A 26892-nucleotide genomic window follows, 5' to 3' on the forward strand; every position below is an offset into this window, starting at 1 on the left:
ACATGAAATAACATTTAAAATAACGGTTCGGACAGAACACTTGAATTTCTTGAGAACAGAACTTACTGGAATGACTAGATGCACTGCTAAAACAGCACGAACTTACCGGTCCCATAAAGAGACACGTCAGGACCCGCATCCACCTAGGTGGACACTTCGTGTTGGATCTGTGTACCCAAACCCACGGACCAGAGACAAATTAATTGACCCTGTCTAGATACTACCCCAGCAACGGTACTCACCGGGCAGCAAGAACGGAAGGACTCGGACTGGACTGGACTGCTACGACGACGGACTACGAACTTCGGACTTCAGTTACAGGTGGGCCTCCGGATACCTCGGACCTTGGACTCTCGGCTTGGGCTCTGGTCGGGACTCGCCGCGTTCCTCACCGCCTCGTCTGGATGCTGGACCGCAACCTCCGTCTCCTCCGTGGGCCTGAGGGATACTTGAAGCAGAAATATCTGCACGTGCACGGTATGGTTCCGTCACGGCTGCAGAGGATCAGGGGGCCTGCGTGGCTTCTCCGGCGCGTGGGGAAAGGGCAAGTCCCTATTCGGGCGCCATTATGTGCTAAATAAATAATTAATTACCGGTACTATTTTTCAGTATAAGCAATAAAACAGGTAGCTCAATAAATAAGAGTCAGGATTCGAGGTATCTTGAGTCTTCAGGCTTTAATCAGGCATAAGGGAAAAGGAACAGAACAACCTGGAAGCACGGGACGGCAGCTGCACGGGAAGGGACAAGGGAAACTGGGGATCAGGCGGTAATGGGAATAATGGGGTAACTTTTAATATGGGTGCACAGTATATATATATCAAAACAATTGCATTACATTCAATACAGTAGGCGTAGCAGTAGGCGTGACTCGTAGCAGTCGCGAAAGATAAGGGCAAAATGATGTAACAAGAAGGCGTTTACAGGGCGTAGACATAGACATGTGATGTAAACGTAACAGAAGTGTCATAAATGAGGCGGAAACATGGAGGGGGCTACCTGAGCAGCTGGGACCTCCAACCTAGTGGTGCGCGCAAACGGGCAATGACGTGTTACCAGGGAGAACTGGGGGCTATGACTTCTGCGCTAGAAGAGGAGACTAAAGTCTGGAGTGTCAGAGCGACATGTACCCAAGGCATATCTGGTATCTGGTGTTTAGAGTACATGTTGATAGAATCCAAAAGTTATCAGGGCAAAGGCTACTAGACATTAGGACTGATGCGTGCATAATTCTACATGTATTGTGTGTGCGAGGAATATTCTATGAATATTAATACAGTATTTCTCTTACATGGAGACAGAAAGGCTAGACCATGACGGAAACTATTGATGCGATTCAGTAGCTTAGGAATGCAGAGAAGGAGGGCTGGACTGATAACTGGAAGCATAACATACTCTTGGCAGACTGGGAGGCAGAGCCGGGCCGGGCACTGTGAGGCATGAAGTAAGCTAAGGGTCAGGGATGCAGGTGGGGGCTGTATCGCTCCTCGGAGAGGGTTCAGAAGACTGGAGCTGAATCTGGTGTCCGGGCCCTTTTGAGGCCTAGAAACGGGGACAATTCAATGAATTAACGTGCACACTGTGAAATATGGCAACGTAGGTTTACATAGGCCTGATATTCGTTGTTTTCATGATGACTGGAAACTGGCATACTAGAGATGGACACAACTGTAATTGCGTCTTTAATCGATCAGAGGGGAATACATGCATATCGATCATGCACATATAGCATAAGATGGGGAACACGTAGGCACATATAACATGGCAAAATTTACTTTTCCACATCTGTTGCATGGTAGACGCTGCCTCGTTGGTGGTCTCTGTGGCATTGTAGAAGCTGCCTCATTGGTGGTCTCTGTTGCGAGGTAGGAGCTGCCTCATTGGTGGTCTTTGTTGCATGGTAGACGCTGCCTCATTGGTGGTCTCTGTGGCATTGTAGAAGCTGCCTCATTGGTGGTCTCTGTTGCATGGTAGACGCTGCCTCGTTGGTGGTCTCTGTGGCATTGTAGAAGCTGCCTCATTGGTGGTCTCTGTTGCGAGGTAGGAGCTGCCTCATTGGTGGTCTTTGTTGCATGGTAGACGCTGCCTCATTGGTGGTCTCTGTGGCATTGTAGAAGCTGTCTCAAATCTTGGTGTCTGTCGCAAGGTAGAATCTGCCTCATTGGTGGCCTCTGTTGCGAGGTAGAAGCTGCCTCATTGGTGGTCTCTTTTACAAAGTAGAAGATGCCTCATTGGTGGCCTCTGTTGCATGGTAGAAGCTGTCTTGTTGGTGGCCTCTGTTATATGGTAGAAGCTGCCGCATTGGTGGTCTCTCATGCAAGAAGAAGCTGCCTCATTGGTGGTCTCTGTTGCAAGGTAGAAGCTGCCTCATTGGTGGCCTCTGGTTTTTGTCCCTCCATGGATTCACCAGAAGCAGTGCTGGCAGTGCCCGGCAGGGGGCGGGGTGAAGGTGGGGTCGCCCTTATAGCCCCCCCCCGTCAGTGTTTATAGAGATGTCTCTCTTCTGTATAGGTCGGTCTGGGGTCATCTGAGGGCATTTCCTTTACTTTCGTTCCTGAAGCGTTGCTTACGTAACCTCTGCGTGCCTCGCGTGACGTCCGCCTCCAGCAGGCTGCTTTGAGGGCGTTGCTCACACCCGGCCTGAGGTCTGTCCCCTGCCGCTACCTGTACCAGGAGGATACAGTCCAATGATAGTTTAAGAAGGGCTCTTACGTCATTTCAGTCGATGCATTTTCTCACCGGTTTTCATAATGAGTAATAATATTCATACGTTATTTTACCTTAACCCCTCTCAACATGAATTAACAATACCGGTATTCTAATACAATTTTACATTGTTACACGACCCGTAAACGTGCACTGAGTCGATACTTTTTTTTTGTTTTTCTAAAGTGCTGAGCTTGTCTTTCGACCATGTGAGCGCATCAAGGATATTATTTGAAGATTAGGGAACACGTTCGAAAAGAGTATTATTTCTGCAGCGCTATGCTCCTGTTTATTTCTACGTTAAAATAAAACATGGCTGTTATTCCTGTGATGCATGCATTTTTTCTCAATGTCTTTTTGCCGACTGTGTTCTTTAAAATGTAACACAAACATTGAAAAGGAGGCGTTGATTCCCGAAGTAAAGCGATGTTTATTATTTCAGCTCAGCTGCAGTGCAGGTGTAAGTGTGCACCAGAGAAGTGTGTGCTGTCCTGCACTATACCCGTGTGTACCTTACACTCAAGTGCTAAAGCCGTGGAGTAAATACACAGAGGGGAGCAGGGCGACCATGGTTCCTTTCACCTTTTGTGTTGGAGGCAAACTGCAGTGCAGTACAGTGTACAGAGAATACATTCTCGATGAGTATATAAAAAAGAAAGAAAGCTGCAGAGTATGCAATTTTTTGTATAATATAATATATATTATTTTATTTTTTACTGATTGCTGTCTTAGAGGTATTTAGTGTCTACATATGATGCCATAGAGAGGTGTACTGGCTATGATGTCACAGGGAGATGTTCTGGCTATGATGTCACAAATAGATGTACTCTGTGATGTCAAGAGAGGTGTAGAGGTATTTACTGACTAGCTATAATGCCACAGAGAGATGTACTTGCTATGATGTCATAGACAGATTTACTGACTGTGATGTCATAGAGAGATGTAGTGGCGTTGATGCCATAGGGAGATGTACTGGCTATGATGTCACAGAGACAGAGAGATGTAGAGGTGTTTACTGACTAGCTATAATGCCAAAGAGAGATGTACTGGCTATTATGTCACAGAGAGATGTACTGGCTATGATGTCACAGAGACAGAGAGATGTAGAGGTGTTTACTGACTAGCTATAATGCCACAGAGAGATGTACTGGCTATGATGTCACAGAGAGATGTACTGGCTATGATGTCACAGAGAGGTGTACTGGCTATGATGTCATAGACCGATTTACTGACTGTGATGTCAAAGAAAAGGGCATTCATTGAATATGATCTAATAATTGGCGGCTTCCACAAACTGACTATGTTGTAAAACGTTGAACATATTTTGTTGTCTTCTGGAGGTGAATAGAATGACGGCCATTCAGCGCAAACACAAACTGTATTGGGCCCTAGTCACAAAAAAAACTTAAAAGTACAAACAGAGCTTTACATGTCCGTCAGAGCCTACTTAAAAAAATTCTAACCAGCAACATTGAAAGCAGCGCAGGTGTTAGGCGGCGTCAGGCCCAGACTTCTATCAGTATACATTTCCTGACACTCCCTCTGAGGTCCTCTTCCGCCCTCGAACCCATGGGGAGATCTGCATGGCATCAGATGCTGCCCGGGTGGCATGAGCCCTGTGCCAGCACACACACTGTACTTTCTCTCCGCAGAGAAACACTTCTTCACCATGGAGGAACGTGGTTCCCCCAAAACTCCCCCCAAAATGAGGGAGTTATCTATTCCTTTTCCCATCCTGGAAGGGCAGGTACTTCAGCCAATGGCTGCAGTGACTTTACGACCCTTTCCGGGGTGGTAAATAGTCAGTGGGGGTATGAGAACGGCCACAAAAGCTCATGTTTACGTCTAAAATACCTTTCTGCAGGGGGCCCCCTTGCCTCTAGGTGCTTCCTCGATTTACAGTTTTGTCATATAACTCAATGGTACTAAAGCTGTTGACCTCGGAAGGATAAAGGGCTGAGTTGACTCTGGTGGCATTTGAACTGGTGACTTACATCTCAAGCCCACTGCGATGCCATTCCAAGATTTTACCAATCTGTGAACATCGAACAGACAAACTGACTTCAGATGAAATAAATATCCTCTAAGTAGTTTTAACACACATTACATCAAATTAAACAAATTGTTTAAAACCCCATAAAAGTTGTCTCTGGGACTCGACATTCTGGATGATCAGGCGCAGCATCCGGAGTTCATTGCAGATGGAGCTCTGACCTGGCATTTCAACTGAGACAAACCCTCAGCGCCTAGACACCCTTAGAGGTGACAGTGCGGCGCTTTACAAATGATGATTGATTGACCTGCAAACAGATACAAGAGCCAGATCACCATTTGCACAGTGGGGACAGTGTGCTCCGTCTACATTCAAACTGACCATTGCTTCACTTTATTAAGAGACCCCCCCCCCGCCCCACCGAGGCTAAAATGAATGATTTATTAACGAGGATCAGAAAGTTTGCTCCCAAGAATGGGGAATAACTACCAGAGCATGAATAACCGCGTCCTTTTCACAGGGTTCGTACAGTTACAGGGAGTTTATTGCTTCCATGTACCTCCTGCTTCAGGTGGGTTTGAGGGGGGAGAGGTGCCACGGTGGATTACTTTGCGGGAGCTATAGGGTGGAGTGGGGGCAGGTGGTTAGGGAAGGCTCCTGGCCTGCTGGGAAGATCACTGCATGCTAAGCCCGGCTGTTCTGGGGGCCGGGCTGAGCCTCTGTACTCTGCCGGCACCTTGGTGTTCCTGCATGTAGCACCCCCAGGTGAATGAACACCAGGCCATCCAGAATTGGCTGGGGCAGTGTCCCCCACACCGAGAGCTCCAGCCAACTCGTACCGAAGGCCGCTGAGCAGTATCACCCTTCCATTATGGTGCAATCATGAATAAGAGGCTCACAACGCGGGGTAATGCGGATCTAGAATTAGCCACCATCGAATGCATTTTTTAATGTGACTGTGATGTCAGGTAAAATGGGACCATTAGTTATGCCTCATTCTCACATTCAAAACTCAGAATTGATGGTAAAACTTCCCAGAAGAAAAACTGCAGCCCGTAGTAATGGTACTTACCCCATCGGCGGGGCCGCATAAATTTGTTTTAAAAAACACCTTTCTACACCATCAAAAAATATACATAAACCAAAATAGCTACACAATACAAGGGTTAAAAAGTTATTTTCTGAGACGAGGGAAGTTTTGTGCCATTGTCACTCAGTGGAAGGTCACTTACGCCTTTAGGATTGGCTATTGTGGAAGGATATCCATTCCTCCTTCAGGATTGGCTATTGTGGGAAGATTCCGCCTTCAGGGTTGGCTGTTGTCAGAGAATATCCATTCTGCCTTCAGGATTGGCTATTGTGGGAGGATATCCATTCTGCCTTCAGGATTGGCTATTATGGGAGGATATTCATTCCACCTTCAGGATTGGCTATTGTGGGAGGATATCCATTCCATTTTAAGGAATGACTTTTGTGGGAGGATATTTATTTCATCTTAAGGATTGACTACTGTGGGGGATACCCATTCCGCCTTCAGGATTGGCTATTGTGTGAGGATATCCATTCCGCCTTCAGGATTGGCTATTGTGTCCATTCCGCCTTCAGGATTGGCTATTGTGTGAGGATATCCATTCCGCCTTCAGGATTGGCTATTGTGTCCATTCCGCCTTCAGGATTGGCTATTGTGTGAGGATATCCATTCCGCCTTCAGGATTGGCTATTGTGTGAGGATATCCATTCTGCATTCAGGTTTGGCTGCTGTGGGAGGATATCCATTCCACCTTTAGGATTGGCTACTGTGGGAGGATATCCATTCTGCCTTCAGGTTTGGCTGCTGTGGGAGGATATCCATTCCACCTTTAGGATTGGCTACTGTGGGAGGATATCCATTCCACCTTCAGGATTGGCTATTGTGTGAGGATATCCATTCCGCCTTCAGGATTGGCTATTGTGTGAGGATATCCATTCCGCCTTCAGGATTGGCTATTGTGTGAGGATATCCCTTCCGCCTTCAGGATTGGCTATTGTGTGAGGATATCCATTCCGCCTTCAGGATTGGCTATTGTGTGAGGATATCCATTCCGCCTTCAGGATTGGCTATTGTGTGAGGATATCCATTCTGCATTCAGGTTTGGCTGCTGTGGGAGGATATCCATTCCACCTTTAGGATTGGCTACTGTGGGAGGATATCCATTCTGCCTTCAGGTTTGGCTGCTGTGGGAGGATATCCATTCCACCTTTAGGATTGGCTACTGTGGGAGGATATCCATTCTGCCTTCAGGTTTGGCTGCTGTGGGAGGATATCCATTCCACCTTTAGGATTGGCTACTGTGGGAGGATATCCATTCTGCCTTCAGGATTGGCTACTGTGGGAGGATATCCATTCTGCCTTCAGGATTGGCTACTGTGGGAGGATATCCATTCCGCCTTCAGGTTTGGCTATTACGAGGGTATATCCATTCCGCCTTCAGGATTGCCTCTTGTGGGAGGATATTCATTCCACCTTCAGGATTGGCTACTGTGGGAGGATATCCATTCTGCCTTCAGGATTGGCTACTGAAGAAGGATATGGATTCCATCTTAAGGGATGACTATTGTGGGGGATATGCATTCCATCTTAAGGATTGACTATTGTTGGAGGATATTCATCCAATCTTAAGGCACGACCATTGTGGGAGGATATCCATTCCATCTTAAGTTTTGGCTATTGTGGGAGGATATTCATCAAATCTTAAGGATTGACTATTGTGGGGGGATATCCATTCCTCCTTCAGGAGTGGCTATTGTGGGTGGATATTAATTTCGCCTTTAGGATTGGCTATTGTGGGAGTATATCCAAAGGAGCAATAGGAGGGTTGGGGCCACTCTGAATTATCAAGATCCCTTAATGAGAAACATTTGCATGCTGTGAGTTCACACGGGAGTCCTTTATACATTCAGTAGGAACCTCTACGCCAATAAGGTGTGGTTGGAGGTTTACTCATGGGCTGCATTGTGACCATCCAAAGCGCCTCTTCTGACAGACCTCCAGATGAGGTGAAGATCCAACCATGCCCATTCTTATTCAACATAGTGGGCACCATTATCTCGACATCATCACAAGCACTTCGATAGCCCTTCCATTTACGAGCTTTCCATTTATTTACCAATCAATTACTACATGACATGTCTTGTAAGAGAGTTACCACTGACTGCCCTGAATAATTCTGTGAAGACCTAAAGTTCCAATAGCACACCCTCTAAAGCTCTCCAATTGCTCAGCAATTAATGTATATCCTGATGATGACCTATGGATCTAAGTACTACCATGGGTCGAAACGCCGTTCACCGCGATGTAGGCTCATGAGATTGACACTGTGTCACTGCATTACCAAACTTTTGTTTTGTGGTCTGTGATAAGTCTCACTGCTTTTGTATACCGATGTATACAACTTTAAGTCTGTGTGTGTATTACGCTGTCCCTGACAGTAGCACAGTGTCGTCTAATGTCTTCTGCATTTTTTAAAAATGTCTGTCCAATTGGATATTATTTATTATTCTTTATTACTTGGTATTCTATCACTCTAGTCACGTTCAATTACACCACTTTTCTAGCATCTTTTGGGACTTGAAAGTCAGTTGCATATATGACTTTATTGAAATGTGAAATGTGGGGGTATACTAATTGAACTAATGGAATAATGGTCATGTGGCTTATTTATACAGCCAGGTGATGCTCCGCTGAACCTGTCGTAGCCAATCATTGCTCGTCGGAGCTGAATTTTCAAGATCTGGCATGTGTGTTGCTAATTTAGCCAACACTATCCAGGGTAAGTGAGCCGCTTGTTGGCAAATTCAGCACTCTCATCCCTTTAGGTGTTCTCTTATTGTGCTGTCCTTAGTCGTCCACTCTCTGGTCTTCCAACAGCTTCCACAAGACCACGCTTACAGGAGCAACATTTGAAATACTTACACCTCAAAGTACCAGCTGTCAGTGATGTACTGTCCTGTTGCAGAGCAACTATCAAGATGGCCTAAGGGGTTGAATGTGTGTAGTATTTAAAATTCTCATGCTGCTGGACAGCGAATGAGTGACGTTCTCTTACGAGGCAGGATTCCCAAGTGAGTTGTTAAAATATTGTTGGCCGTTCATGGTTATAATCTGTATCCCCCCCCCCGCAGGATTTATCGTCCAATCTGATAAGCCGAAACATGTGAAAACAAAAGTTTTAAATTATGATTTTATCAGAAGATTTTTAATGGAACTTTTTAAATGGCCACAACTCGGTACTTTTTGCATAATATAAATGTATTTTATTCTGTTTTTATCATGTATAACGTATGTATTTTATGCATGTTGTGTATAGTACTATTGTCTTTTTATGATATTAATTTATCGAAATAAAGTATTTTGACTGACTGACTGAATTGTGGGATCTTTCTCCTCCTTTGAATTGACAATATGCCGAAACATGTCAACGATCTCAGCATACTCACTCCATTTAATGTGTGTAATGTTGCGGTAATGTTCCTGAAGGAAGAACAGCACAAAGTGGCCGATTGCGATCACTTATAATGATGGTGTTGTGGACTTTTTTGCGTGTGAAAAACTCAGCAGAGGTGAGACTCCACATTGGCAGTGGAAGAGGAGAGAGAGACGTCTAAAAAAATAATGATAGTGGAGAAGTGATAATCTATCACCAGTTAAGGTTCACTCTAGTGCAAACATAGATTATGCTTTACACCGTGAGCGGGATGAGATAAATTGTTTCCAGGCGCCTTAGTTGTAGAGTTTGTGAAAGATGGAAGAAGGGGCTCGTGGATAAAGTTCTCAAGATCAGTGGAAGCCTCTATACTCTACTTCCCACATGCATCAAAGTCAATTGCATTCGCAAACGGTGCGAATCGCAATTTTCGACCGTTTGCGAATGCAATTGACTAATTTGGAATGCATCATGCATTTCGCAATTTATTTCTAAAATTGCGATTGCATTTAAGAAATCGCAATTTCAGATTTCTTAAATACAACGCATGATCATTTTTTAATTGCGAATTCGCAATTTGGAAGTGGTAAATTAGCATGAAGTTGAACTTCATGCTAAAGTACTGAAAACTTTCAAATATGAACAAATTGCATTTTTGAAAGTTTTAATTTACACACACACATGCCCTTAGGGCATGTGTGTGTGTAAATTGCATTTAAAGTTACATTTCAGGGGTGCAGGGAGGGGTTCTTTGGACCCCCCCTGCACCCTTGAAATTGCATTCACATTTTGCGAATCGCAATTTGAAATTCGCAAAATGTGAATGCCTTCCCATTCATTCCTATGGGCCTTTTGGCCCAGAGGAATCAATGGGAAGGGTTTTCCTTAATTGCGATTTGCAAAATGTGAATCGCAATTAAGGAAAAATACCGAATCGCAAAAATAAATGCGAATTGTTCATGCATTGCTGTTTGCGATTTCTAAATTGCGATTCCTTAATTTTCGCAATTTAGGAATCGCAAACGGAAACGTTGATGCATCTACCCATACGTGTTTATGCGCTCCCATCCTACCTTCATGCAGGCGTGAACGTGTTCCTTGTTTAGGACAGAGTGGTGAAGCTGTCCCTCCCATCCCCCTGGCCGCAATGACCATGTTCTCTCGGCATCTTATCTGGTGGGACTGTTGGAGTTCTCTCTAATGCAGGTTGACTTCTAGCTATGGTTTTTCCTGACATCTGATCACTCCTGCCAGAAGCTTGGTTGGGATGGCCCTGCCATCCTGGTCCACAAGCATCTCCCAGGCTTCCACTCGGCTCTATGAAATCCTCGGCACACCCCACCTCTTGGTTCCTTCTTCACTGTGTGGCAGAAAGAGGGCAGCAGGTAGAGAACGTAGCATAGACCCACCTCAATGTCCGCCCAAGACGTGCGCCAACATAGCACATAAGTCTGTTTCTACCATCCGGGGCTATCCGATCTCAGAGAGTTAATATTGCCACCAGATTGATAGTGCTAGCATTAAAAAGTTGAAAATAAGATTTTAGAAGATTAACATTAATGCAAAGAAAAGATGATCCATATTACCATATTGTATCATTTGAGGTTAGCTAAGACCGAAGCAGAACAGAGTAAGAGACGACGTCCATCAGCGTGCAGTAATATGCAGCTACCGTTAAAGGTCTTGAAGACAGCGAAGGGTATTTCAAACAAATATTAACAATATATGTAAGTTCAGCAATTATAATATTCCTTTAGTGATAGCCAAATTGACCAAGTCCCCACCAAATGGAAACTTCAAGGTGAATGTATTCACCAGTGGAGGCCCAATACCCGCCTCTTCTTGTTTATTTTCATTTTTTTCTTATATGGAATTTTATATAGCGCAAACTTGACCCGGTATCTGGTATCAGAGCGCTTTACATAGCACCAGTTGCGTTACATATGGACACATTCATATTTTTGTTAGGCACGGGGAGATAAGATAATGTGATTTGCCCAGATTCACAAGATGTTGAGGGTCATTGCCGAGACTTGAACCCGGTTCCCCATATTCGAGGTCGACCGCCCTAGCCGTTAGGCCACATCCTCTCCCTTATTAAATAAAAAGATACTAAGACTGTTTCTGCTCTTTTGCAGCCAGTATGAAAGACTCCGATGGAGTGGCATGGCTCAGTTTAGATTATCAGAGGTGATGCTAAACAGTCGTCAGAAGGAGGGATTCGTGTCCAATTGGCCGGCGGGGTCTTGTCGCTAGACAAGTATTATCCATTGCCACGTTTGTGCTACTCCTGGTAGGATCCTAGTTTACGGGCATTCATCCTTCCGCCATTGACTGCCACCCATGTATAGCAGCATCCTGTTGGCACGCGGCCACCTCCCAGCAACAATGGACGGGCAGCTCGAGACAGGACTCTGCAGCCGGGCACCAGGCAACCCTGGGAACGCAAGAAATCACCGAGCCAGCTAAGCAAACATCCAGCAAAATACCCTTAATTCAAGGCCAAAAATATAAGGATCGAGCATGTTTGCATTGCATGAGACTAGACTGTGATATTCGTGTTCATTAATACCCGTCATAACTTTGTGTGCCGCTTTGTCCTGTAATCTCACATTACAGCCGATGGCGACCAAATGTGCTTTGTGGTGTTGCTGCTTTGAAGTCTGAGGCGTGGGAAATTTTCATCTTCACCACTGCGAGTGCAACTTTTTTTTTCTTTATAACTGCAGTGCAGTGCACTTTTCATCCTATTTTTTGTGATGATGTGTTTCTGTGTGCCCCATTGAGCTGTCTCAGGGTGATGGAGAGCCCCTTCCTGAAGGACCTTGAGGCAACACCAGTTGATCTGGAGAAACTGCGAAGATCAGCCTTTTGAAAGACACACCCAACTTTTGCAAAGTTCAAATATATTCCTTAATTACAAGGTTTGAATATTCTCATGGCTCAGTGGGAGAGAGATTAAATTATAAAAAAATCCTAGAAATGTATTCATGGGTGGGGATACCTTATATGTAACCAAGGCAGCAGGTACCCTCTCGTCTTCCCACGTGAACTTAAGAGGTCTTTGGAAAACCATGTTCAGCCCAACTCCACTGTAGTGTAGAAGCCATCACAGTAGAGGATGTAGCCTTGCGGTTAGAGCTGTCGACCTTGAAGCTGGGGAACTGCGTTCGAGTCACGGCAACGCACGGCAACGACGCTCGACATCCTGTGATTCTGGGCAAATCACTTAAGGCCAGATGTAGGTAAATACCATTTACCGATTCTAAAATACCGAATGTTACCAATTCGGTATTTTAGAATGGGTAAATGGTATGTAGGTAAAAATTCAGTAATTTTTACCGAATCTGTAAAATTCGGTAAATACCGATTCGGTATAATCGGTATTTACCGAATCGGTATTCCCAATTCATTCCTATGGGCCTCCAGGCCCATAAGAATGAATGGGGAATACTGATTCGGTAAATACCGATTCGGTAAGGGGGGAAGACCTACAAGGGTGGCAGGGTGTCACAGTGACACCCTGTTGCACCCCTGAATAGTGCATGGGTGCACATGTGGCACCCATACATGCCCTAAGGGCATGTATGGGTGCCATGGGTGGCTTTTTTAACAGTGCCATGTGGCAGACATGTGGCCAAGGGCATGTATGTCTGCCACATGGCACTGTTAAAAAAGCACAAAATTGCTTTTTTAACAGTTTTCGTTATTTTCCACCAACTTGTAGTTGGTGGTAAATAACGAATCCTTACAGGCGAAAAGCACTCACTTGAGTGCTTCCTACATTTCAGATTCGGTAATTTACCGAATCGGTATTTAAGAATTCGGTAATTTACCCAATTCATAAATACTGATTCGGATAATTACCGAATCTAAAATGTAGCCACCTACATCCCAAATGCCTAATACCGGTCGGTAACGGCCGTAATTTGGTAATTTCGGCTGTGACCGACCGGTATTAGGGTTCCTACATCCGGCCCTTAATCTCCCCGTGCCTAACAAAAATGAATGTGTCCGTCTGTAAGGAAACTGGTGCTCATGCAAAGCGCTCTGATACCCGATGTCTCGGGTCTAGTTCACGCTATATAAAACTCTTAAAAAAAAAAAAGGAAAAAAAAATGTTGTAGGGCTCTTGGGATCATGGTGTTAACCCATCCCCCAATACTACTGTACAGAAGCATGAATATACTAAGGGTGTAGTGGCCCATGGGTCATCATCTCAACCACTACTACCACGCGTAAGACGATAGCATAGTAGAGGGTTGTGTATCGAAGTGTGCAACCTCCTGATGTGACGCTGGACTCATTGACCTATTATTGGATTTTGTCCACCGTCATGTTGTCGATGTGGCGTCATTGAGAGACGAATGCAAAACAACAGTTGATGGACAGAATGCAGAACAATGTCATACATTCACCCCAGTACAGATATCTGGGCCTAAATCCATCGGTTTTTTGCACTCCACACCACCCCAGTTCAGACATGGCCATATGCAAATCAGCCTTGACCCTGTGCCTCATGGGAAAAGTTCTGCATTCTGTCCATCACCTGTTGTTTTGCATGCGTCATTGAGAGACACCTCCCTCTTTCCTGTGGTGTCAACGATAAGTAAGTTTGAGAGTAACTTACCACTTTTGCATGCAAGCGCCAGGAAGTGGGCGGGTGAATATGAAAACACTTCCCCTTCGCAGGATGTCGCTTGGGTTTCTCTTTTTGTCTCTTCCTGTCTGCGGAGATGGTTTGTGGCTAGTTGTAACCCACACCAAGAACTTGACAATTCAGTCTCATACTAAGGGCAACCCCCACTGTTCGGTGTGCGTGCTTTAGACTGCCCGCGCTTCTTCCCGCCCTCAGTGAGGGCACGGTGCAGCACAGCAGAATCTGTGCCAAGGGCCTGTGGGTGAAGGGGAGGTGGGCACAAGGACCAGCAAGGGTGTTGTGCACAACGAGCTGCTGCACATGGGGTGTAACAAGATAATAATCAAAACAATGGTAGCAGTGCGGGCTTTAGCACTGGTGGCGCCCGGTGCAACAATGTTTTTTGGCACCCCCCAGTGATCACCTCCGCCATGGATTCCCTCACTACCACCCTTTAACAGTGCCCATCAAGTCTCCATAACCGCTCTCTCTCAGATGCATTTAATTAGTCAAGTAAGTCAGTCAAAGAAATCTTTATTTCGACCATACAGGCCATAAAAGCACATAAAAAACTGTACAATACATTTTAGCTAAAAAAGACAATACAGTATATCATCCTAAAAGGTATATAGGGCCACTCGTACCAGTGTAGGATGTCGGAGCACTTTATATCACACACATATTACACAGAGACAATCAATCATATGGGTGTAAATCAACTAACAGGAAATGTTGCATAAGCCAGAGGACTACAAGGTGTAAGAGCCACACGTCATCCATACTGGTAGGCAGTATAGTTCAATAGTGCTTGGTCTGGAGAAGCACAAACTCAGAATTGAAACACCATAGTTGGGGGTTCTTTTTAATAATACAAATTAATTTCTACCCAAATGAACCCTTTTTGCAACTTTAATCTAAGCTCTAATCTACACTTTGCAGTGTGCACGCAGTTCTTTGATGACAGTTAATAATTCATTATTTTATGTAAGTATTTTAACGTATAAACTGGAAGTAACAAAAGGATCTCTGACAAAAGCAGTAACCCACTGACCTATTTACATTATATGCACTTTGTGATCTGTATGTATTCTTTGCAGCAGGCACATTAATCCTCTGTGATATTTTATGATTATTCAAAACCTCAACTCTCTCCAGGAAGAACATTAATCACTGGTGTTATCTTGACATTTGTATTATTACCTGGAAATTGCTGAAGGCAAAGAACGCAGCAGGTGGTTTTAAAACCAAAATACATTTGCAAACTTGGTGCCACTGCAGTCAGCACCCGGGGAAACTCTATTTTCATGTAGTAGTTTATTCAAGAAAGGTTAACTGAGTTTTCGGTGGTGCACTACTCTAGAATATTCTATTCCTTTCCTGGGGTGTGCCAGGGGACAGTTTGTGATTTCCAACAATCCTATTTTTGACCTCCGAGGCACAAGTGAGCACCGGCTGAAGGTACAACATAGTCCCTCACTAGTATCATAACGTGATCACCTCTCCTCCCACCTTGCTTTAACCGCATGCGTGCTGCGGTCATTTTTGCGCTGTGCGGCTTTTTTCGATTTACCGCGTTACAAGACGAGCTCAGCTCGTCATGAGCATGGAAGGGGTTAATATTTGCTCCACTACCCCTCCCTATCGACAAGTTTAATTTTCTATTGTTGTTGCCTTCACCATGGCGGGTTCAAGTAGCTGTTCTTTACTTTTCTCTCCAGCATGGTGTAATCTGGAACTTGGCCAACTGAAACTTAACTTCAAAGGAAGCCTTCATGTCTTCTTGTATGGATTCTCTACCAGGCTCTCCTTGCCTCAGTGACTCGAAAAACTTGTTTGTGTCGAATAGGTTTGAACATCTTTTTTTTTTTTTGTCCTTAATTTTTTGTCCTTAAATTCAGCTCCCCTTTTCGTGAAAATGATTCTAGGGGTGCATTGGTATCTCTTTTGAAAATGTTTCCGGAGATAGCGTGGGCATATTTGCAAATACTTATGATTTGTTTGTTGTCCTTGATGTATGTATGTATGTATATATGTATGTATATATTTATTTATTAATGACTCTCCTCAGCCGCTTCACGGCACATTTACATATGAAGATGCCTGCTCTTCGCTTGTATGTTGGGTTTTCAGAGATTCCCTATGTCCAGTGCTTTGTTACTATTTGTCAGGTTTGACATGTTAGCTTCTTCAGGGATGCACTTAGCAGGTGGGGCAGGAGAAAGTGCTTTTTGTGACTTGGGTACTTCTGTGAATGTTGTCCTGAGTAAGAGGTCTCTTACGTAGGCAATACGCATGGGGTGTATCGGCACCCCCTTCCGATGAAGACTTCTTTATATAGCTCTGTTTTCAGCTGCTTCCATACCTTTTACCGGCTTGAGCAATGGTGAGGGGTGGGTGATTGGTTGCCACACACTGAGTGGTTTTGCAGGTAGCCCCAGGTGTTGTGCAGGAAGACCTTGAATTTTAACCTTAATTCAGCCTGTGGTCAGCGACAAGCTCAAAGAGTTCCCGGGGCATTGACCGGCTGAATCCATCGCAGTCTGTCGCCGAGCTTTCTGCAAAGACTGTTGACCATCAAGGTGCAATAGTCTAGTCGCAACATAGCGAGGGATCCAAGTAACCTCCCTTTGTGGGTTTGCCATGTTTTTTAGAACCACGTGTGCATAATCTGGTCTTATTTAAAGTCATTAAAGACACTAGGAGGAGTCCACCAAGTTAAATTAACTCTATTAGCATAAGTTATATCATGGTTCCCAACGTTAATTATACTATACTATGGGTATTTATCTGTAACAGTTCGGGACCTTCCTAGGGAGTCACGGGGAAAAAATCCTCACACCTTTTTCCTTGCTCTTTCTGAATATGAGGTGAATCTTAGGCACAGAAAAATGAATTATTGGCGGATGCAGCATTATAATTTAAATTTTATGCCATCAGGTGACGCGTGGGAGTCGTGGATGGTGGAGGCTTTTAGTATATGGAGAGATAGGAAAGGGATCTTGAGCCTGAGATCCGATGGCCTGTGATGGCGATTGCGACAGTCCTGTGGTTGGTATTCCTGTAGCTTGGACGTTTGCATGTGACGTCACATGTGCTTCTGATAGTCCTGCTTGTGATGGTCTCCTAGCCTGCAGTCTGCTCTTGGTTTGATTTTTGTCTCTTTCTGTCCACTGACTGGCTAGATTCAGTGTGGTATGTTTCACTTTTTGTTGGTTGAAGCTAGGGCCTAAACCCTTGCGTGCTTATGACGCGCTCAGCTCGTCATGAGGCACAGTGAAGCTGTGCTCATGACGAGCTGAGCTTGTCATAACGGCCGCAGACGGCCCACACGGGGCTAATTCCCCGCCTATGCGGGCGTTCCATGGGAGTGGGCGGAGTCGTGACGAGCTCAGCTCGTCATGAGCACAGCTCCACTGTGCAGCGTGACGAGCAGGGCTCGTCATGAGCGGCACCGCGCGCGGCCTCTCCCCTCCCGCACCGCAGGGGAATTAGCCCCGCGTAGAAGGGGTTAACACTCCATTTCCACACAATAAATGTGAGTATCATCATAGACCACAAGCTCAACATGATGGCACAAGTCAACACAATGAGCACCACCTGCTTCCACACCCTGTGCATGCTACGAAAGATCTTGAAGTGGCTTCCACAGAACACCAGACAGATCGTCACTCAAGCACTCATCGACTGCAGCAATGGACTCTATGCCAGAATCTCCAAAAAACTCCTACAAAGTCTCCAAACCATCCACAAAGCCACCACCAGACTTATACTGGGCCTGCAAACTGCACCCACATCTCACCGCACCTGGAGGAGCTACACTGACTCCCCATTCACAAACACAGCCAACTCTGCTGCGACTCTCCAGGATTTCCCGTGTGCACCCACGCCGCACATTTCCTGTCAGGCTCCTCCTATGCAAACATGCTTTGCTCATGGCATCCCCTGCTGGTGATTGCATGCTACAGCATGTGCCTTCTTCCCACTGATGTCAACTGGTGGAGACGTGTTGTTTGTTCCTGTTCTCCTATGGGAACAGTGTCCTGGGTATTACAGGGTACTGAGGTGGAATGCATGTACAGTGTACCCTAAACAGGATACAGATACCAGTGCAGGAAGCCCAAGCTGTCAGTCTGCTGCTGCCTCCTGCAGAAGAGCCCTCTGCACTTCATCAAAACCATGTGGTGTGACTGCTCATCTCTCTGTAGTTTGAGCTTTGAGATGGGTTCAGGGTGATTGTGTAAGATGCTAAATGGATGAAATATCTATCTATATATATAAAAAACAAAGTATGTCTGTTTGTCCTTAATGCATTACTACACCATTCATCCGATTGGCATGAAACTTTGGGAAGTTGTTGATTACACTCCCGCGAAGGTTTCTGGCAAAAAAAAAAAAGAAAAATTTGTTAAATATCGGCCCCCCAGCCAGCCAGGGCCTTCATAATGTTTCCAATACTGAACGTTTACACTTTACGGTGCCACTCGCTTTTGCACTGACCATCACCAAAGCACAAGGACAATCGCTGCAAGTGTGTAGACTAGATTTGGAGAATCCGTGCTTCTCACATGGACAACTGTATGTGGCCAGCTCACGCGTCGGAATACCTTCTGATTTATTAGTCTACGCACCAGATGGAAAACCAAAAAATATTGTGTATCCACAAGCACTCGAATAAAAAAACAGAATTAAAACAACGCTTTGAAATGTTTTCCATATTAAAATGAATACGTTTCAATAAAAATGACACAATGTAAATTGAATGTTATCATAACAAGTTTCTTTAAATTTCCTTTCTTCTGAGATCGCAGCAACGCGTGACGGGTAAGCTAGTTTGCATATATAAAGTACATATACCAGGGTGTTTATGAATCTGTTTCTCGTATATATGTGTGTATATATACACATATAATGTTTGGATAATTTAATTGCACAAAATGTAGCGACATTGTCAGAGTCACTGGTATAATGTGGCATGGAGGCCAAATTCTGCAGAAGGATTTCGCAAATTATGTGACAAATAATGCTAATAGTACAGCATATTTTCCAGTGGTGTTATTTGATCCAGTTCAGCCAGAAACAACATTTTTGTGAAAGAGTTATGCAAAGTATGTTGCAAAGGCAGTAAATCGATAATTATGCAGTACACAATGCACCACAGAATCTCATAAATCCACTTGCCCTCATGATTGTCTATTGTTTTGTCAACAATTTTGTCAACAATTTAGTTATGAAAGGTAAACAAAGCCTAAACACTCTAATGACAATCAGTGCCTATTGTTAGCAGCGGTTTGTAGGAAACAGCTTCTTCAAGCAAAGTATCACAAAATAAACATATTATACAAAACTATATAACCGATAACTTGACTAATAGGGTTCAATCTCTGGAATCCGGTGACATTCATCCCTATGGCTTACAATATGAGCAGACCTTCTCAATGGCAATATTGGCCCATATTATTTACTTAAAAGTTTTATATAACGCAAACATGACCCATTAGGGTATCGGAGCACTTTACAAATGACCAGAAAGAAGAAACATGTAAAGCAAAAAACAACCTAGATGTTCAGTTGAGGTTGGGACTACCCCAAGGACTAATCTGACAAATAAATAACACAATCGTAACTGGTGAGTAATAAACATGAGTGTGGTCAATGTGTCATGCCGAGCCCGGAGCGTAGAGTTCCTGCGTTCTAGGGCAGAAATGTGTTCATCAATTGTACTTTAACTTCCTTTTAGAGGGATGCAGTTGAGGGATTCAGTCTGATTTCAGAGATCAGGAAGTTCCAAATTCCCGGGGGCAATACTCAAGAAAACTTGGTTGTGACCATAGTATATGGTTACTAGTTACGTATCCTCTCTCCCTCGAGATATATATTAGGCACAGTGAGGCAAGAGAGAAGTGTCAACTCTCCTACGGAGCTAGAAAATCTGGTTTCATTCAATATGTTGATGTCTCCCCCACCGGAAACTTGTTAGCTAGGTTAGTATTGGCCATTAATTACACACATCTTACATTAGTCATGTTACCATTTTAAATGTCATTGCATGAAAAAAGCAAAAACAACAATTGATGGACAGAATGCAGAACAATGTCATACATTCACCCCAGTACAGAGATCTGGGCATAAATCCCATCGTTTTTTTTGCACTCCACACCACCCCAGGTCAGACATGGCCATATGCAAATCAGCCTTGACCCTGTGCCTCATGGGAACAGTCCAGCCCGAACTGCCAAGCCATGTCTTTCCTGGACCGGAATCAAGCATCCAAGGACCGGTTTCTGGCTATCAGCCGTCATCAGCCTGGATAGCTTGACTCCAGTGGTGTGGAGAGCACGGGACTCACGACTGAGAATACCCATCCCACTCGGGGCGACAAATGCAAAAACAACAATTTTTGCATTGCATGAAAAAAGACACAGATTCTGTAAATAATCCACACTACTTTAAACTCAGACTAGTTACCCCTGAAATATTTCATGAACATTTTCTGCCACTAGTTTAACAGTAAAGTCAACAAAATCGTGTTAAAATGAAATCAACACCACATTGATCTCCAGGCTAGACGTTCAAGTGTCTTTCAAGTGGGTTAGGACAGTCTGTCCATCTATCCAAGAATTAGTGATTCTAAAAAGAAAAAACGGTGGCGGAAAACCACAAACCCATCCTCAAAGTCCTTAAACGTGCCATTTGCTCCGTTGGCCAACTTCATTGTCAGCCACTGCTCTGTTCCTGGGCGATTCATTGCAGTTTTTCTTTCCTAGTAAAGTTACTAGTCTTCTGCTAACCACAGTGTCAACCCATTGGATGTCAGACTCCTATACCCCTCCCCCTGCATCTGTAAACCATCAGCCCAGGAAGGGCACTTGCACGGAATTGGTCTGGTTAAGTCCTTAGGCCTTTCGTGTCCGCACGTGATACATTTGCATTAAGTCTAATCCATAGATTACCAAGTCTCAGGGCCTTTGGTTTCAGTCCATAGCAAGTATCTCATTACCACAGGTGAAGCGACTACAAGCCTTAAGCATGGCGTTGTCACCCGGTCAATAAAAAGGCCTGTCCTGGATCCAGGAGTTATGTCACCACAGCCAGTCTCTAATTTCCAGCCACAATAACTGATTTGTTAATCATCGGATAATTACTTGCCCAAAGGGACTTTCACAAGTCCTGGAAGTAGGACATTCTTGGACCCGCCCCTCACGTGGGACAAGCAGCGCAGTTAATCATCAGGGAAGATTTCCCAGGATATTGGGCCACCGATGATACTAATCGTGTTGGACTTCTCAGCTTCTTTCATCCCAACACTTTGTCATCGTTGGCGAACTCGGGATGCTTCCAGACTAGGTAGGACCTGGAACAGCCTTGCCAGTTCCAACTCTCGTGGGGAGATGTCTGCCGCGGGACCTGGGATGTATCCTTGAATTTTTCCAGCTCATAGTTGAGCGTAGGGTGTCGGAGGACGTTGGCATGGGAGCTCAACCTTCTTTGTTGTCATTCGGGATTGTGTGAGGACAGAAGGCGGATGGACGGGCACACCCTGGCCCTTTGATTCAATCACAGGTCATGCTTCTTAAAACCGCGTTGATTCGTTTTAATTTGGTTTTAGAACCCCATGGGCAACATGGCACAGAAGGGCTGGCAGGTCTTTTTCCCCCCTATTGCAGGGGTTTCATAGCTGTCACCCCCTGGTCTACTCAGGAGTTTCATAACCCCATTATTCTTTTACTTCCTGCCCTCTCCTCACCCCATATTGTCTAACCATCCTCAAGCTTGGCCCATTGGTACTTTGGGCACAGTTCTGTGCTTAGTTTGGTGCAAGCACTAAATTAATGCACATAGCAGCTCTTGTGCTTTTCCAGTGCCTTCTCCCTCTAAGCAGGCTCACTGAGCAGGCAATCCTGCCCCAGCATCGACCCTGCTACTGTCTCTCTCTCTCCCTGTCTCCTGCAAAAGCTCTTTGATGCCAGTTTCACAAGCCCCACTCTTTTTCGCACCTTATAAATAACTTAATCAGATCCTATCAGGCCTTTTAAGTGCCAGACAGTAGTTTTAATTTAGACTGAGCTAACATCATCAGTCTTCTCGCTGCGCTGCACTGATGTGCCTCTTCCTCTGGGAGCCTCTCTGTGCCTGCTAGAGGAATCGGGAACATGCCCAGAAGAGGGGAGGGGAATGCACACCCCCTGCCATATTTTTTTCCCCAGAACTGCATACGTTTTGTAATTGTAATATATAGCACTTACTACCCCTGACGAGGCGTCAAAGTGCTTTTCGGTGAGTAGCACGCTACTCCGTAACCCAAAAAGGATTAGTGGTGAATTAGTATAGGAAGATATGAAATTAATTTGAGCGGTGGACATGTGAGTTTCTTGTTTGGATTGAAAAAGGATAGTGGAGAGATAGAAGTGGGAAGGGTTTGCCTCTATAGCACTTGCTATCCCTGATGAGGTGTCAGAGTGCTTTTCAGCGGGTAGCATGCTGCTCCGGAATCCAAACAGGATTAGTGGGGAATTGGTAAAGGGAAATATGAAATTAGTTGGAGTGGTGGACATGTTAGTTGTATTGAAAAGGATAGTGGAGGGATAGAAGAGAGAAGGGTCTAGTTTTTTTGGAGCTCATTTCAGTAGGAGGAGGCTTGTGATGAGTAAAAGGGGAGGTGGAGTGGGAAGAGTCAGACGGAAGGGTTTAGAAAGGCTTGTTTGGGAGATCTTTATAGTAAAAGAGGCTTGAGATGATGCAAGGAGGGGTGGAAGAGGGAAGAGTCTAGAAAGGGTTATTTTGGGGATCATAGTATAATGGGGTTTGGGATGAGTCAGAGTGGAGATGTTTCATCGGTTCTTTTTCTTCGGTTTTGAAGAATGTTTGCTGTTTTAATGACCTAACCCAGGGATTCCTGAGGGGGCCAAAAATGTGCGCACCCGCTGGCTGCTCCACAGATTTCCACTACCCTTCTGTCCAAAAATCAGTGGGGGACCCTGTGAAGGGTAATTGTACCTCTGTCACCCTAAGGATTTCAAGGCTTATATTACGTTCCTAGTATCACCACTTTTTCTTTTTTAATTAAATTGTTTTTGTGTATTTTGAAGCTGTATATTTGTTTTTATTGTTGTAAGGTGTTCTGACCTCCATTGCTAGGACTGTGCTACCTAAAATAAGTAAAGTCATATTAACAAAAAGGCTCGGACAACTCTAAAGCAAGCACTGCCTACAGCTCTAGCTTTCATGTACTAACACCAGCATGTGTCTGCCTGCTTTAGCATAATACAGCCAGACCTGTAGTCTTTGCCAGTGCTCCTTCAGGTATGAATATGGTTTGGAGGACCCAGACAGGCTACTTCGGCATCAAAGCTCGCCTCTGAGTGCGCAATTGCTTTGCATAGAAACATACATGGTTTACGGAGCCCGCACTTACGTTGTTGGCAGGGCCAAACTGGCCGTAGCAGGCACCGGGAGTTTCCCCGGTGGACCGTTCGAGTGGGGGCCGGTTTAACAGCAGTGCTGCAATATTGGCCGTCTGCAACAAAAACGGCAGCGGGAGTGGTGCTTCCCACTCGCACCGCTCCCCAACTCCCCACCTTGGGGGCCGGTCGAGCTGATTGCGTGGGCTGGTTTCAGTTCCCATCCGGCCATGATTGTTGTACCTTCCAGTTACCAAGCAGCACTATCTTTCCAGGTTATTGATCTGTTTTGGGGTTTTCTGATACACCAGATAAGACATAGGTATGTAAGATGGCCGCTGACCAGGAGTCCTAGGCAAGGGCTCCGGGATTTGGGATCGCCAATCCTGGCATAAATCCCTGAATATCCCGACTCCACAGCCCAAGACCTGCCAAGACGACCTAGGACACGGAAACCGAGAGAAAAAGAAGATATTGTGATTACCTCTGTAAGAGAAGTAGCAGCCTTGCATCATCCGGACTGAGAGGGGACTCGGGGGCGCCCGGGCGAAGACGGCATCGGCTGTCACCTTGGAAACTGTTGGAGGAGCTGGCGGAGAGCGGAGGACTCTCGAGGCGGTGCGGGCGGGGTCCGATCTGTGAGAGAGACGAGGCGGCTTCACCGCGAGCCAGGACGGGGATCGGGGACCGAGAGCAGCGACGAGGAGGTGAGGGCACTCGCGCTGCTGCGGCGCAGCTCCACGGCGCCCAGTCATCGCCCCCCCCCCCCCGCCGCCACACTTCAAGATAGACCGGGAAAGCGAGAAAAGTCTGCAGTCCGCCCCGCCTGACCTTAAAATGGCGGCCAATGCGGACAATTAACAATAATCATTTAAACATATAACGCAGAGGATCTGACACAAGTATTCACACACTTGTGTGAAAAGCGGAACTCGGCTAGATTAGGTGCAACCAACAGAAAAGCGGAATCTCTGCAAGTTTACATGCAACACCAATCGATCTAACTAACTAAAAGAAAGCCAGGGAAATTGGACCAATCAACGAGGGAGCTGGACCAGAGAAAGAAGTGGAAAGTGAGAAAGGACTCCCTGCCTGTATAAAAACAAAAATAACGGCAGCCATCTTACAAGGATTGTTTTTACACCCAGCATAGAGCAGAACAAATGTCAGCTGGCGAATAATTAATAAGCACTCTGAAAGTACAACTACTAGAGGTAAATGAGGAATAATTATGGAAAAGAGAAGCCATATCCAGTACTACTCAGGGAAACTATAAATGCACAATTCTAGATCTGGGATTAAAAGCAGCAATAAATAGCATCAGCAGTGGGGCTACCTGGAATAAAACGGAAAAAGAAACACCATAATACATGCAGAACGGAGCAAAAATGAGCGAAAGATACCCAGAATCTACTGGCTTGAGTGCCCAGAGTATAAAATACCCCAATAATTTAACAAAAAATGCAGCTAAAAAGTTTAAACACGACTACCTGAGGAAAAACCCGGACATACTATTCGCAGACCTATACTTTAATGCAACTAATGGTACGAAAATTAATGACCTCATATTCTCTACACTCAGAGCAGCTAAATGGCGCAATGCCTTCACTAGGATGCTTACCATAAAAACTACGAAAAACATTCCTCACGGCTTAAAAATGTCAACCGCACCATCACAAAGATGCAGAGCTGAACTTAACATCACGATATATAAATCTGGAATAGTGCTGATACAAGCAGCAAATCGAGATCTAGAGAGATTTGCCAAGACTTTCCTATCGATAAAAGACTCAATGGACGACCCGAGTAATCAACTTCTCCTAACACCACCAGTAGACACTCTAGACATTCACGATGTCACCATCAGAGGCGCAATTAGAACCAGGAGCCATCATGCGCCGGCGTCAACACCAGCGACTACCCAGGTAAAGTTAACTGGTCGAGTAAGGCCTCTACCAGAGAACACAACTAGAAGAGCTGAGAAGTCTACCTATCAAACAAACAAAGAACACTGTCAGCGCCTAAGAGAAGAATCGTCCCTACTCCCGAACCATGAGACTCCTCAAGTAGATTATACACTGGCAGTGAGGGTAGCGCCACCTAACAACCAGGAACTGGATGAGACAGAAGACATCAACCTTCCTACATCACAAACCCTCGCCAGCACTATACCAACTTCGTACACACCTCCATCAACAAACGAACTCCCAACTACACAGGACCTATCTAACTCCATCAACCTCCCTACACCTCACGCTAATACAACACCAGCGGCTTACAGACCCTCAACCTGTAACATGATCCTACCAACTCAGAACATATCCAGCACCAACGACACACCTAATGGAGATGGAATAGACAATCAAAAAGAGAAGATAAAGAAAATGGCAGCGCAACTAAGAACCGTTCCAAAAAGGAGAAGAGTTGAGCGGATGTACAGATCGGCCGCCCCAAAGAAATCTCTCCAGAACAAGAAGGACTTTAATAAGCTTCAGAAACTAGTGAGCAAGCTAGCACAAGCCACTATGAATACCGTACAGGCGATAGAAAAAATCGAAGAGAGGACAGCGAACATTCACGCCAAAGTCACGGATATCCAAAATCTTGTACATTCCTCACACAGAAAGAGCAACGAGGCGGACATGCGTTTAAAACAGAGAGACAACCGACCAGACAGGACGGAATCATTATCGAAAGAGGAAACGCTGGCCTTAATCCGAACATATGACCTATCGGACCACAAGGAAGAAGAGAGAATCCAAACAGTCCCACTAGACGTTAACAGAACAGCGAGAAAAAACGATAGAACATCCAACCCCCACAATTTACAGCACATACAGCTAACACCAAACGAAGCCGAAAATGCGAACGCTATTAAAAAAGAAAAACATCTATCCTGTCTACTACTCAACTGCCGATCAGCAACCAAACATGCATCGGACATAGCGGACCTCATCCTCAACAAGGACGTTGACCTGGCAATCCTTACAGAAACTTGGCTTAGGGAATCCTCATCCCCAACCATGGATCTGTTGATACCTCCGCAATTCAACGTTTTGAGACTGGATAGACACGGAAAGCTAGGGGGAGGGATAGCCTGTATTCATCGATCTGACATAGAGGTTAAACAAATTCAGGCCGACCCACTTGAATCCTGTGAGTATCTTGGTCTTAACATAAGATCAACTAACACTCAACGGTGCAACCTGCATACTTTCTACCACCCACCAGGAGATAACACAAAGTTTATAGCAGAGTTAATGGAGATCATAACAGCCAACTCTAACGACGCTGCCAATAACATATTCCTAGGCGACTTCAACCTGCACTGGGAGAACTGCAATGACAAACTGGTCAACATGCTTAAAGGTTTCCTCACTGAACTAAACCTCACTCAAGCGTGCACACTGCCCACACATTCTAAAGGAAGGACGTTAGACTGGATAATCTCAAGAAACAAAGTGGCAACAATCCACTCCATAACACCATGTGACTGGTCTGATCATCACGCCATAACATTCATGATACCCACAATGAGAAAAGGTAGGACCAGGCAACCTTTCAAGACCAAAAAATGGACTCGAAACACAAAAGAAGCAAATATGGAACTACTGGTCGAAAGCTGTGAAAGAGACTTAAAGCCACCCAACAACCTGGAAAAAGTTAACGAGCTGACGGAACACTACATAGCAA

At 45.0% G+C, this 26892-nt stretch overlaps 1 protein-coding gene across 6 annotated transcripts in view; it reads left to right on the forward strand.

The window, feature by feature from the left end:
- The window catches only part of THRB (thyroid hormone receptor beta), a 597833-nt gene that overhangs the window by 219347 nt on the left and 351594 nt on the right, over window positions 1–26892 (forward strand). The window contains exon 1 of one of the 6 annotated variants that reach the window (XM_078663976.1): window positions 21313–21361. The exons of the other annotated variants lie outside the window; for them this stretch is intronic. The gene's annotated coding sequence lies outside the window, so the exon portion shown is untranslated. Of the gene's footprint in view, window positions 1–21312; window positions 21362–26892 lie in introns of those variants that run through there. 6 annotated transcript variants of the gene reach the window in all.

Source organism: Lissotriton helveticus, chromosome 10 (assembly GCF_964261635.1).
Source record: "Lissotriton helveticus chromosome 10, aLisHel1.1, whole genome shotgun sequence".
Classification (NCBI taxonomy): Eukaryota; Metazoa; Chordata; class Amphibia; order Caudata; family Salamandridae; genus Lissotriton; species Lissotriton helveticus.